Source organism: Hevea brasiliensis, chromosome 13, assembly GCF_030052815.1.
Source record: "Hevea brasiliensis isolate MT/VB/25A 57/8 chromosome 13, ASM3005281v1, whole genome shotgun sequence".
Classification (NCBI taxonomy): domain Eukaryota; kingdom Viridiplantae; phylum Streptophyta; class Magnoliopsida; order Malpighiales; family Euphorbiaceae; genus Hevea; species Hevea brasiliensis.
This window is the reverse complement of record NC_079505.1, coordinates 2,446,607-2,456,903: the sequence shown is the minus strand read 5'-3', so window position 1 is coordinate 2,456,903 and position 10,297 is coordinate 2,446,607. Positions and strand designations below refer to the sequence as shown.

General features: G+C 33.8%; 1 pseudogene; it reads left to right on the top strand.

Annotated features, from left to right (window-relative positions):
- Window positions 1-241: 241 nt before the first annotated feature.
- LOC131172003 (choline monooxygenase, chloroplastic-like) lies at window positions 242-4,318 on the top strand (annotated as a pseudogene).
- The last annotated feature ends 5,979 nt before the right edge of the window (window positions 4,319-10,297 follow it).

Sequence of the window (10,297 nt, the reverse complement as noted above, 5' to 3'; positions counted from 1 at the left end):
TCTCTTGTACATAAGAATAATTTAATCTATTAAAATTAAAGATAAATTAATAAATTTTGATTGAATAATATTATTTTTAAATTTTAATTAAAACTAATTAAATAAAAAAATTGTAAAAGAGTGGAAAAAACTGAGAGATTCTTCGGCAGGCAGAGGAATGCCAAAACAAGAATAGAAGGACACAAGAGTACCTTGGAATGTCGATGTCGTTTACTTTGAAGCAACCGTCGTAGCGAAGACAATGGCCATTGCCACCGCAGTGATCCCTTTGAAGCTAATCACCAGTCGCAGGCTTCAACCTAAAAATCATACTCCATTTCTTGCTCAAAATCGGCCCTTCAAGGTCTCATGCTGCGTTCTTCACAATCCAAGCTCTCTCCATACTCATTGTCAGAAACTCGTCGATGAATTTGACCCTCGTATTCCGATAGAGAAAGCCCTGACTCCACCCAGATCCTGGTACACCGACCCTTCATTTTACGATTATGAGCTCCATCGTGTTTTCTATGGAGGATGGCAAGCTGTTGGTTAGTTCCTTTTTTTTTTTTTTTTTTTTTAAAAAAAAAAAAAGTCTCAAGTTGCTTAGAATAGTTAACAACACAAGAAATTTGATAATTTGGTATGATTTTATAAAATACGGCAATTTAAGACTAAATTGAAATATTGAATTCAGAGCATAATTGGGTTTGCCTTGTATTTTCATTATGCATAAAGTGGAGGCTTCAACTCCTAGCGATTAGCATACATCAAACATATCGTAACACAGGAGAAGTAGAATCTTATTTACCAAATTTGGGTTGTATGTTGAATTTCAAGATACACTGAACAGATAAAGGATCCTCGTGACTTTTTCACAGTAAGGTACATTTATATTGGTAGAAAATTTGGTTCTTTTTATTTTTTGTTGTTCTTGCTTTCTTTCAGTATGCTGTCATTTAAATGTTGCTAATCATTTGGGCTCCATTAGGTTCTTAGAAGAAGAAAGGGAAATGCTTGAATATGACTTCCATTTGTCTGCATTTCAACTAATCTTTTTCCCTTTTTTCTGAGAACCTGATGGAGGATTAACTCTGGCAGATTTGGAAATGTAGAATTTCTTGTGTGTCGAGATGATGATGGCAAGGTTCATGCGTTTCACAATGTGTGCCGCCATCATGGCTCTCTTCTTGCATCGGGAAGTGGGAAAAAGTCTTACTTTGTATGCCCTTACCATGTGAGTTTGTCTGTGCTACTTCATGCAAACATTTTGGAATTCCCTCAGCCACTTTTCTTGCATTATTTTGATCTTGATCATAAACAAAGAATAGTATAGGTTTAGCTATATATATCTCTTGCAATAGTGCTTTGTGATTCACCACATTGTTGATAAAGAGGATATGGCAAATTCATATCATAGGTAAATGATGATCAAAGTTTAATGATCTGGATACATGGGTTACAAGGCCTCATATTATGGAGAGATGCATCAGGTGGAAAAGGTTTGGGACATGTCATATATGTATATGTATGTATGTATATATATTCATCCTTGATTGTTGCCAAAACATCGTGGTTCGTCTTAGATTGGGAACAGCTTTTGTGTGATGGATATAAACCAAAATAATTGCTCCAGTGATTCATTAAGTGATTAGTGGCGGGTTAGGCGTTCCTTCTCTGAGCCAACAAGAAGACAGTAGACAATGCTTAAATCAGTCCACTTCAAATGTGGACAAGGTTGGAACTTTCTAGTTGACCATGGTTTGTTAGCATAGCAGCGGCACCTAGATTTTGAAACACAGTTTGGTTGCTAAATTTTCTAATGTTGCTTATTTAGTTGAATTGGATTGATGAATTCTAACCTCAAGTGCTACATCATCGATGGTGGGAGCAATGTTAGTCGTACACTGTGGTATTTGTTTTTTTCTTGGTCTATTTTCTATCATACATTTTCTTTTCCTCCAGCCAAGCTTTACATTATTCACTAGCACATGATATATGACTGTTTACAACCTTACATCTCTCTAGGATTTAAGAAGTTACCATGGGTAATATCTCCTATTCTTTTCATTTCATTTCCTCCCTTAAACCATAACTTAAATATATAGAATTCATAACTGAAGGAATTGAGTTTGCTTTGCCATATGAATATACTGAATTTTAGCATCTATTCTTATAATAAGCTAGTTCATGATTTAATGTGTATCCAATCTTTTTATGCAGGCTTGGACTTATGGTTTGGATGGAGCACTTCTTAAACAACAAGAGTAACAGGAATGCAAAATTTCAATGTAAATGTTTGCTGAAATGTTGGTAGTAATCATTTTCCATTAATATATGGCAAATTAATGATCAATGGATAATTTAGTTAATTGCTGTTGCTTGGAGCATAGGAGTTTGGGCTTGTTCCACTAAATGTAGTCACTTGGGGGCCATTTGTTCTTCTCAATGTGGGCAAAGAGAATTCATCTTATCAGGAAGTTGATGGCAATATGGTGGAAAATGAATGGCTTGGTAGTCGTTTCCGATACAATCAAAACCAATGGATTTGATTTTTCTTTGAGTTATGTTTGTAGATGTGTATACAATATTGAATGTAACTGGAAGGTAAGATGCTTCAATATAAGTGTACTACTGAATTTTGGCATTTGATTTTAATAGCAATAATTTTAGACAGGAGCCCATTTATGCAAGGTGAATGAGGTCCCTTTTAGTTCTCTGTATGTTTTCTCGCAGTGAATTAATTCATATATTCATCATCCTTGGCAATAAGCTCACTCTACAGTAGACTTAAGACACTGAAACCAATATCCATTAATTGCATTAAGTGACTTGATTTCATGGACCGCTAATTCCCCTTCTTCCTTTTCAGATGTTTTGCTACAACTAATTAGATGGTGGCTACCATGTTCCATATGCACATAAAGATTTGGCATCTGGTTTGAAGCTTGATTCTTACTCCACCATAGTATGCCTCTCGCGCTTCCTTGTCATTCTTGAACATTTTGTTTTAGCTTTATCAATTGTAGCACTTGATTATGATAGATCTATAAGACTGCCATGATTTTTGCTCATGGTCTCCAATTTCAGCATTTTCACTAAATTTCAATTATCAGTAAAATTCCCAAATTTAATTTATTTCGATAAATTATCAATGCTAGATTTTGATAAAATATAAATAATATTTTTTTACATGATAACCAAGTAAAAATTTTCAAATACATTTTTGTAGGCTTAGAGCTATTATATTTTATCATCACATAAAGAATTTGGCTAAATGTCTACAAAAATTTTGTAGAAGCAATCTTCTTGAATCAAAATTAAACTTTGAGCTTTTTTACTTATACAAATTGAAATTGAGCGACAAAAATGTCCTTTAATGAAATTAACCCAATTTATTACATAAAAGCGTCATTTTTTTTTTCACATTTCATAGTAAGTGCGGTTGTCCTCCACCTAAATTACTGCTTTTTTTGAGATAGATATAAGAAAAGGTTAGTATCCAAAGATGTGAAGGTGGCTCAGCTAGAAGTGAAGATGATTTTGTTCGGCTTGGATCAAAAGCTTTATGTGCTTTCATTTATCCTAATTTCATGATTAACAGGTACGTAATTGGGTGGAAGATGTAATAATAATGACTGATTTATTTGTTGTTCCCATTCTTTTGTACTTTGAACCATTTCTGGGTCTTACAGATATGGGCCTTGGATGGACACCAACCTTGTGCTGCTTCTCGGACCCAGGAAATGCCAAGTGATATTTGACTACTTTATTGAGGCTTATCACAAGGTACCATCTCAAGTTTAATAATTCTGCACTGTGTAATATTTAAGATCTAAAAATATTGTGATTGCCCCTCTCTCTCTCTCTGTCTCATAGATGCTAAACTGAGTAGTTGCCATGGTTTTAACCAATAACACATACTCAAATTGTTGACATGCGTGCTATTAATTACTGAATGTAATTAACAGGAACCCATTCTAATGATATCTATATTAATATGTGTCCTCAGGATGACAAAGCTTTCATTGAAAGGAGTAGTAGATAGTGAAAGAGTACAGGTACAGATAGACTACAGTTCTTTCTTGTAAAATTACTAGCTATGTTGCAGATCTTTAGGGTTCATACATGATTTGCAGATTGAGGATATTATGCTTTGTGAAGGCGTTCAGAGTGGTCTTGAATCTGCAGAAAATTGTAGCGGTAGATATGCTCCCACAGTTGAGAAAGCTATGCATCATTTCCACCAATTGCTTCATGATAATCTTAAAATGCGAGTGTCCTGATGCCTTAATCACAAGTTTCATGTTCAGTATCAAGTACAATCATGCACTTACAAACTTAGGCAAGATCTTCAAGTACTCAATCCCCCCATTTTTGTAAATGAATATCAAGTACATCATGTTCTTGGTACTTGGTTTTATATAAGGGATTTCAATTCCTTGTCAGTTTTATTGTTGATACTATAAGATGAAGACAATCAAAATAATTGCAAATAGGGGTGTGCAATCGATATGTTTGGTTCCAAACCAAACCTAATTGATCTGTATCAAAATCTTATGAAATGAAAGTCAATAGTAGAATTGAATCAAACTGAATTAAATTGGTTCAGTTCAGTTTAATTCATCATTTTTTTAATCGAGCCAAAAATCACAAAACATTGTTGTTTAGTGTCAATAGTTGAACAAAACCCAATAATCACAATCCATTGAAACTCAGACCAAATGACAAAGGAATCGTCAAGAGAGGGAGGGAGACTAGACGACGTTAATGAGACAAAGACCAAGGGGTAGGGGTGAGATAGAGCAACAAAACAAGGGTGAGACAGATAGAGAGCGTGGGTAAAGGAGGCCAAGTGTTGACGAGACAGATAGAGATAGTGAGGGACAAGGATGAGACAGATAGAGTGAGTGTGAGGGAAGCGGTAAGACGGCTGACAAGGACGGAATGAGGCAATTGGATGTAGACAAAAGTTAAGAGCGAACGACGAGGGTGGGTGAGGGAGGCAAATAGAAGTCTATAGAGTAGAACAATTGATTCAACTGAAGATGGAGACTTTACACCATGGCAAGGCCTATTGAGGTTGGGCAAACATGGAACTATATATGGGTTAACACTTAGGCTTAAGCTCCCTTATGGGTTTTAAATTTTAGTTGGTTTAGTTAGTTGGATCTTTTGATCAAATAAATTTAACCAAATCGATTAATTGAAACATCTTAAAAAAATGTACAAAATCAAAATCAATAATGAAAAAATAGACAAAATTCGAATTAATTCAGTTCAATTTAATTAGAATCGAAAACTACGGACCCCTAATTTGTAGCCTCTTTCATGCTCTATGTAGTTTGGTTACATTAAAGTCCTGATTGGCAATAACTTTTATGGTGGTATTTAGTATTTTAACTCTTCTCTTATATATATTGTTCAGTGGTATAGTGTTTATACTAGTTCTTAGAGGTTAAGGGGACGGTTCATGAAAAATTACTCTTCCCAGATTTTAGAGGTTGAGTGAGTGATTTGACTAAATTCAATGAGATGATATCATTATTTTTACATTTACTAACTAATTCAACAGTCATTTTAATTGAATACTTTTGCTTTAAATCACTAATATCTAATAACTAACAACTGGTAAAATAATTGACAGCTACTAAAACAGCTAACAACACTAATATTACTATACAAGGCCTGATCATTAGTGGGATATGTAGATAAGTTATTTTACTCTGCTCTGTTTGGTTTATGAAATAGCATATGAAAAGATGGAAATAATATCAAGAAATAGTTATTTCATTGTTTTTAATATTTTTATCAAAACTTTTAATATGCAATAATTATTATCTTTCTGCTGTTAAAAAAAAAATGTTATTGGATAGGATATATATTCTTCTGAATTACAAATTTAGTGACTAATAGCTAATCTATAGAATATTTAATTTCCATGTTATTTAATTTTACAAACTAAACAAAGCTCCGACCATCTCACGTGGGTAAGAATGGAAGAAAATCATATGGAGTGATAATTCACTTTTTAATTTTAAAATCTAAGAGTAGTTCAAAGGTGTAAATAATTTGTTAGGAGTTATTTCTAGAAATTTTATGATGGAGAGCAACAGAACAACAAAAGGTTTAAACCCACCCCTTTGTCTATTTCCAATACAAAAAAGCATCATATTTGATTCTTTGTGCCCATTTCATATAATTTTTTAAGCTAAAAGAATTTGAATTTTAACGTCCAAATATTTTCTAAATATAAAAATTAATTAATCAAATAATAATCTTGATAGGGTGCATAAAATGAGATCTATAAGTTTGACAATCTCACATCACATAACCCACTACCCACAAAACATTTTTAATTTAAAATACTGTTTTTAAATCCGGTCTTATTATTGAATTAATGATGGCAAAAAGTTAAGAGTTTCAGGTTCAAAGCAAAGTTAAACCAATATATTATTAAAAGACGCCACATTGCACATAGACAATAGGATTTTCAATTAGATTCCTTCTACCAAAAATATTTTATACAATAGTCTTTAGGATTAGGCTCTATATTTTTGTTATGTTTACTTTTTGGTCCCTCTGGTCATTTCAGGTATTAGTTTAAATTTTATTCTGTCCTTGTAATTTTGAAAATACGACTATATAGTCACTCTATTTTATAAGTTTTTGAACTATTTAATTCTCATAATAGTAATTTCTTTCTTTTAAATACATTGACGGACAAAAAACTTGATTTAAACTGGAAAAAAGGACTAAATAATAGATGAAACAAAAATATAACAATAAACTAATATATATATTTTTTAAAAAACTAAATAGTAAGATTTGTTAAAATGGAAAAATTAAATAAGAATTTTTCCAATATTTTTTAATAAGCCCATCTGTTATAAGCCAAAGCCACACAAGGATTTGGTAAGGCTATAACTCTAGCCCCAATTGCCAGATTTTCAAGGCAATTTCTAATGGCAACCCTTATTTTTCATAGGTTGGACCTAGTCCATTGAAAGAGCTCAAATAACTTTGATCAGTGTTAGAAATGCAAGCCCTATGAGAGTATAAAGACTTAAGAGATTATGAAGAGTTAATGACAAAGAAAATGAGTTGGAGTCTAATAATGTGTGACAAATTCAAGAACAACCTCAAAACTATAGACACAAATAAATAATAACTAAATCTTAATTCTGAATTAATTGGTGTCGTGTTGTATCGACATTTTTTTGTCATTCAACTCTGTTAGATATTAAATCTACATCAATATTCAAAACTTGTAAATATTTTCATATTATAAAATTATTGAGATCAGATAATCTAAAAGGTTATAAAGAGATCTCAAAATTTATATGCAGGTAATGTCGATGAAGAGTTCTAAGACTAATTTGTTCTAACAATCACATTGCTTGTTAGTTTTTGGGTTGCCAACCGGCTCAATATAAGTCTTTGTATTCTGTAATTTTATGTTGTTGCATAATTGAAACATTTTCTTTTTGAGAGTCATTTAAAAGAGAGAAAACTTTTCGCAGCACTGGGATTCTAAAATATCTGAACAACATTTGGATAGACTAAATATTGCAAGAGCGCTTATATCAACCTCATCTCTGAATATATATGGGAAACTCTAAATTTCCTATGATGGCTATTGAAGACAATTGCAGTGAAGCTCTCATCACCTTTAATATGTCACCAATGGTGAGTTCCTCGAGCGAGAGTTCATTCCCTGAAACAGATTTCATCAATGGCAATACTCAAGAAGAACTGATATTCCGATTCACCAAGTGAGTGAGGCCAAATCATCTGATTCTTTATTAACGGGAGATTGTTTTGAGGCTTCCAAGAGTGGAGAGCTGCTGCACGGCCCTCATCCTATTTGTAACTAGTATGATGGGGTCCCTACTGGTATCTTACTGGATATCTCACTTGGGCTTTTGGAGAACCATAACAATTATGAGACTCTCTCTTCCACCACCCCTTAATTCGGAAGATTGTGAGCTGCAGAGTAATGGTTGGGCTACTAATAAGGAGCCCATGGCTAATGAGCTTTCACAATATAACGGACTTCTAATCAAAACTCGGATCTCATCCCTTATAACAGCCCAAATCATGAAGAATATCTGGACATGAAATTTCGGGCGAGCCTCTCTTACCAACATCCATTTCAATTGACAAAAACTCATCCATTTCAGCTGATAAAAACTAGGGTGTGCTTCCTTTCAAAACTTGAGCCTCTAGAATCCTCAAGCAATGGGGCAAGCGTAAGCTTCTCTTTGATTTGCTAGATTTCTCTCCCAAATTGAACAGGGGAGGCAAGAAGGGACAGAAACAAATTAAAGTGGGTAGGACCAATCGAGAAGGTGGAAGTAGTTCTACTGATGTCTCCCTCAAACCGAATGTGGAAATTGTCTGACTGAACAACTGGACAAGAGTGACATCTGTTGGGTTATTCCTAGACATGCAAAGGACCATTGCTTGAGATGATGCGGGTTTGGATGTAAATTCTGAAGCAACTATGTTGGGGATTGGGAAGGAACTGGGTTTGACGAATTCTGAATCGGATGAGGCGACATTGTTATTTTTCTTAAATCAGATTAAATCTTATCAGGTTCATCGCTCTAATGCTGCAATTTGATTTGCTCTGTCATTGGGTGCTGCTGGTCTCTTTATTATTATTATTATTATTTTGATTCTTGGGGTTTTTGAAACTGACTTGTTTGAGGTTTTATTAAGGTGTTACATTTGAGTCTTCTAATTGGTGTTGGAGTAGTAAAATCGGTTGCGGAATTTTTTTTTACTGTATGTTGAGTGGTGATTCTTTTCCTAAAGTTTCCTCAATTTTATTTACTATTTCTTCTTTGTTGGGATATGTCTGTTGGAATATCTAGTTCTGATTTGAGGCAAGCTTGAATGTTTCTGCGCATTTTCACTCATGTTCTATGGTTTTTAGAGCCTTAAGGAGTTCTATTGGTTGATTGTCCTCATGCTTTGTGGGTTCCAGTTCTCTTCGCGAAGTGTTCTTGCTTCTTGCTGGTTCAATTGTTCAAGGTCCAGTGTAATTTTTTTTTCTCAGGAGAATCACATCTTGGCTGTTGTTTTTGTGGGCTAAGCCAACTTGTTTTCTTGAGGAAGTTAAGATACATCTACCGTGTCTTTCAGTTTTGGTGTTGAGTTTTGTTACCTTTGCTGTTATCTTGTAATTGATTACTTGTTCTTTCTCTTTGACCAGTGTGTCCTTTCTATTACGTAGGGAGTGGGTCCCATATGATTATGAGAGAAGGTGTATGTGCACCGGGTGCACCTAATAATTCCTCGTTGCTATTATTAGGTACACCAGGAGCACTAAAAAATAGTGCTCATTCTCTCACAGAAAGTGGGTCCTTCCTATTATATAGGGAGTGGATCCCATATGATTGTGAGAGAAGGTGTATGTGCACCGGGTACACCTAATAATTCCTCTTGTTGCTAGCTCAAGCTTGCTATGTGTACTTTTATTATTATTATTATTATTATTATTATTATTATTATTATTATTTTGTGTATTGAAAATAATGAACGCCCTATCAAAAATTCTGCAATATTTTGTAGAGACATCTAAAATTGTAAAGATAAAACTGATTTACTTGAATGATATACTTAACTAGACAATTGATTTAGTGACTCACTCCTGCCATATCTAACAACTGTAGCTAGCCTATCCAATCTATGGATTGCATCTTCAGCTGGATTCTTTAAGTGCTGCAATGCTTCACCTAGTGATAGACATAAGTCTTGATATGAGTTGCATGCTACTCGTATAAATATGTAGACCCATAAACTCAAAAGTAACACACTAAAGATGGGAAAAGAATCCAAACAAGTTGCACAATTGCCAGAGAGCCCATTAGGAGATGACTGAAACTATTAATTTTTTACTAACTAAAATGAACTTCATGAAAGTATCTTCAGCTCATCAAATGCTTGGAGTAGCAAATGGTAAAGATCTTGGTATGAGTTCCAAGCTACCCATTTAAATATGCAGGTCCTTAGCCTAGAAGAAACCATCCAAAGCTTGGGACTAAGATCAACACAATTTGATTTACGAGTTTTGAGTATAGATTCAATAGCCAATGTTATTCTCAAACACACCTTGGAAATGGGATGGGTATTTTGCTGTGATGAGGGAGATAGTAATTTTGGTATTTCTACAACTCAAATACTGTAATTCAATGCTATTAAAAAAAATTTAATAAAAAATTCTCTCCCTCTCTCTATCTCTTTCTCTACAAACAACACATAAATCAAAATCCTCTTTGCATCAAAAATTAAAAATGAGAGAGGGAGATTTAAA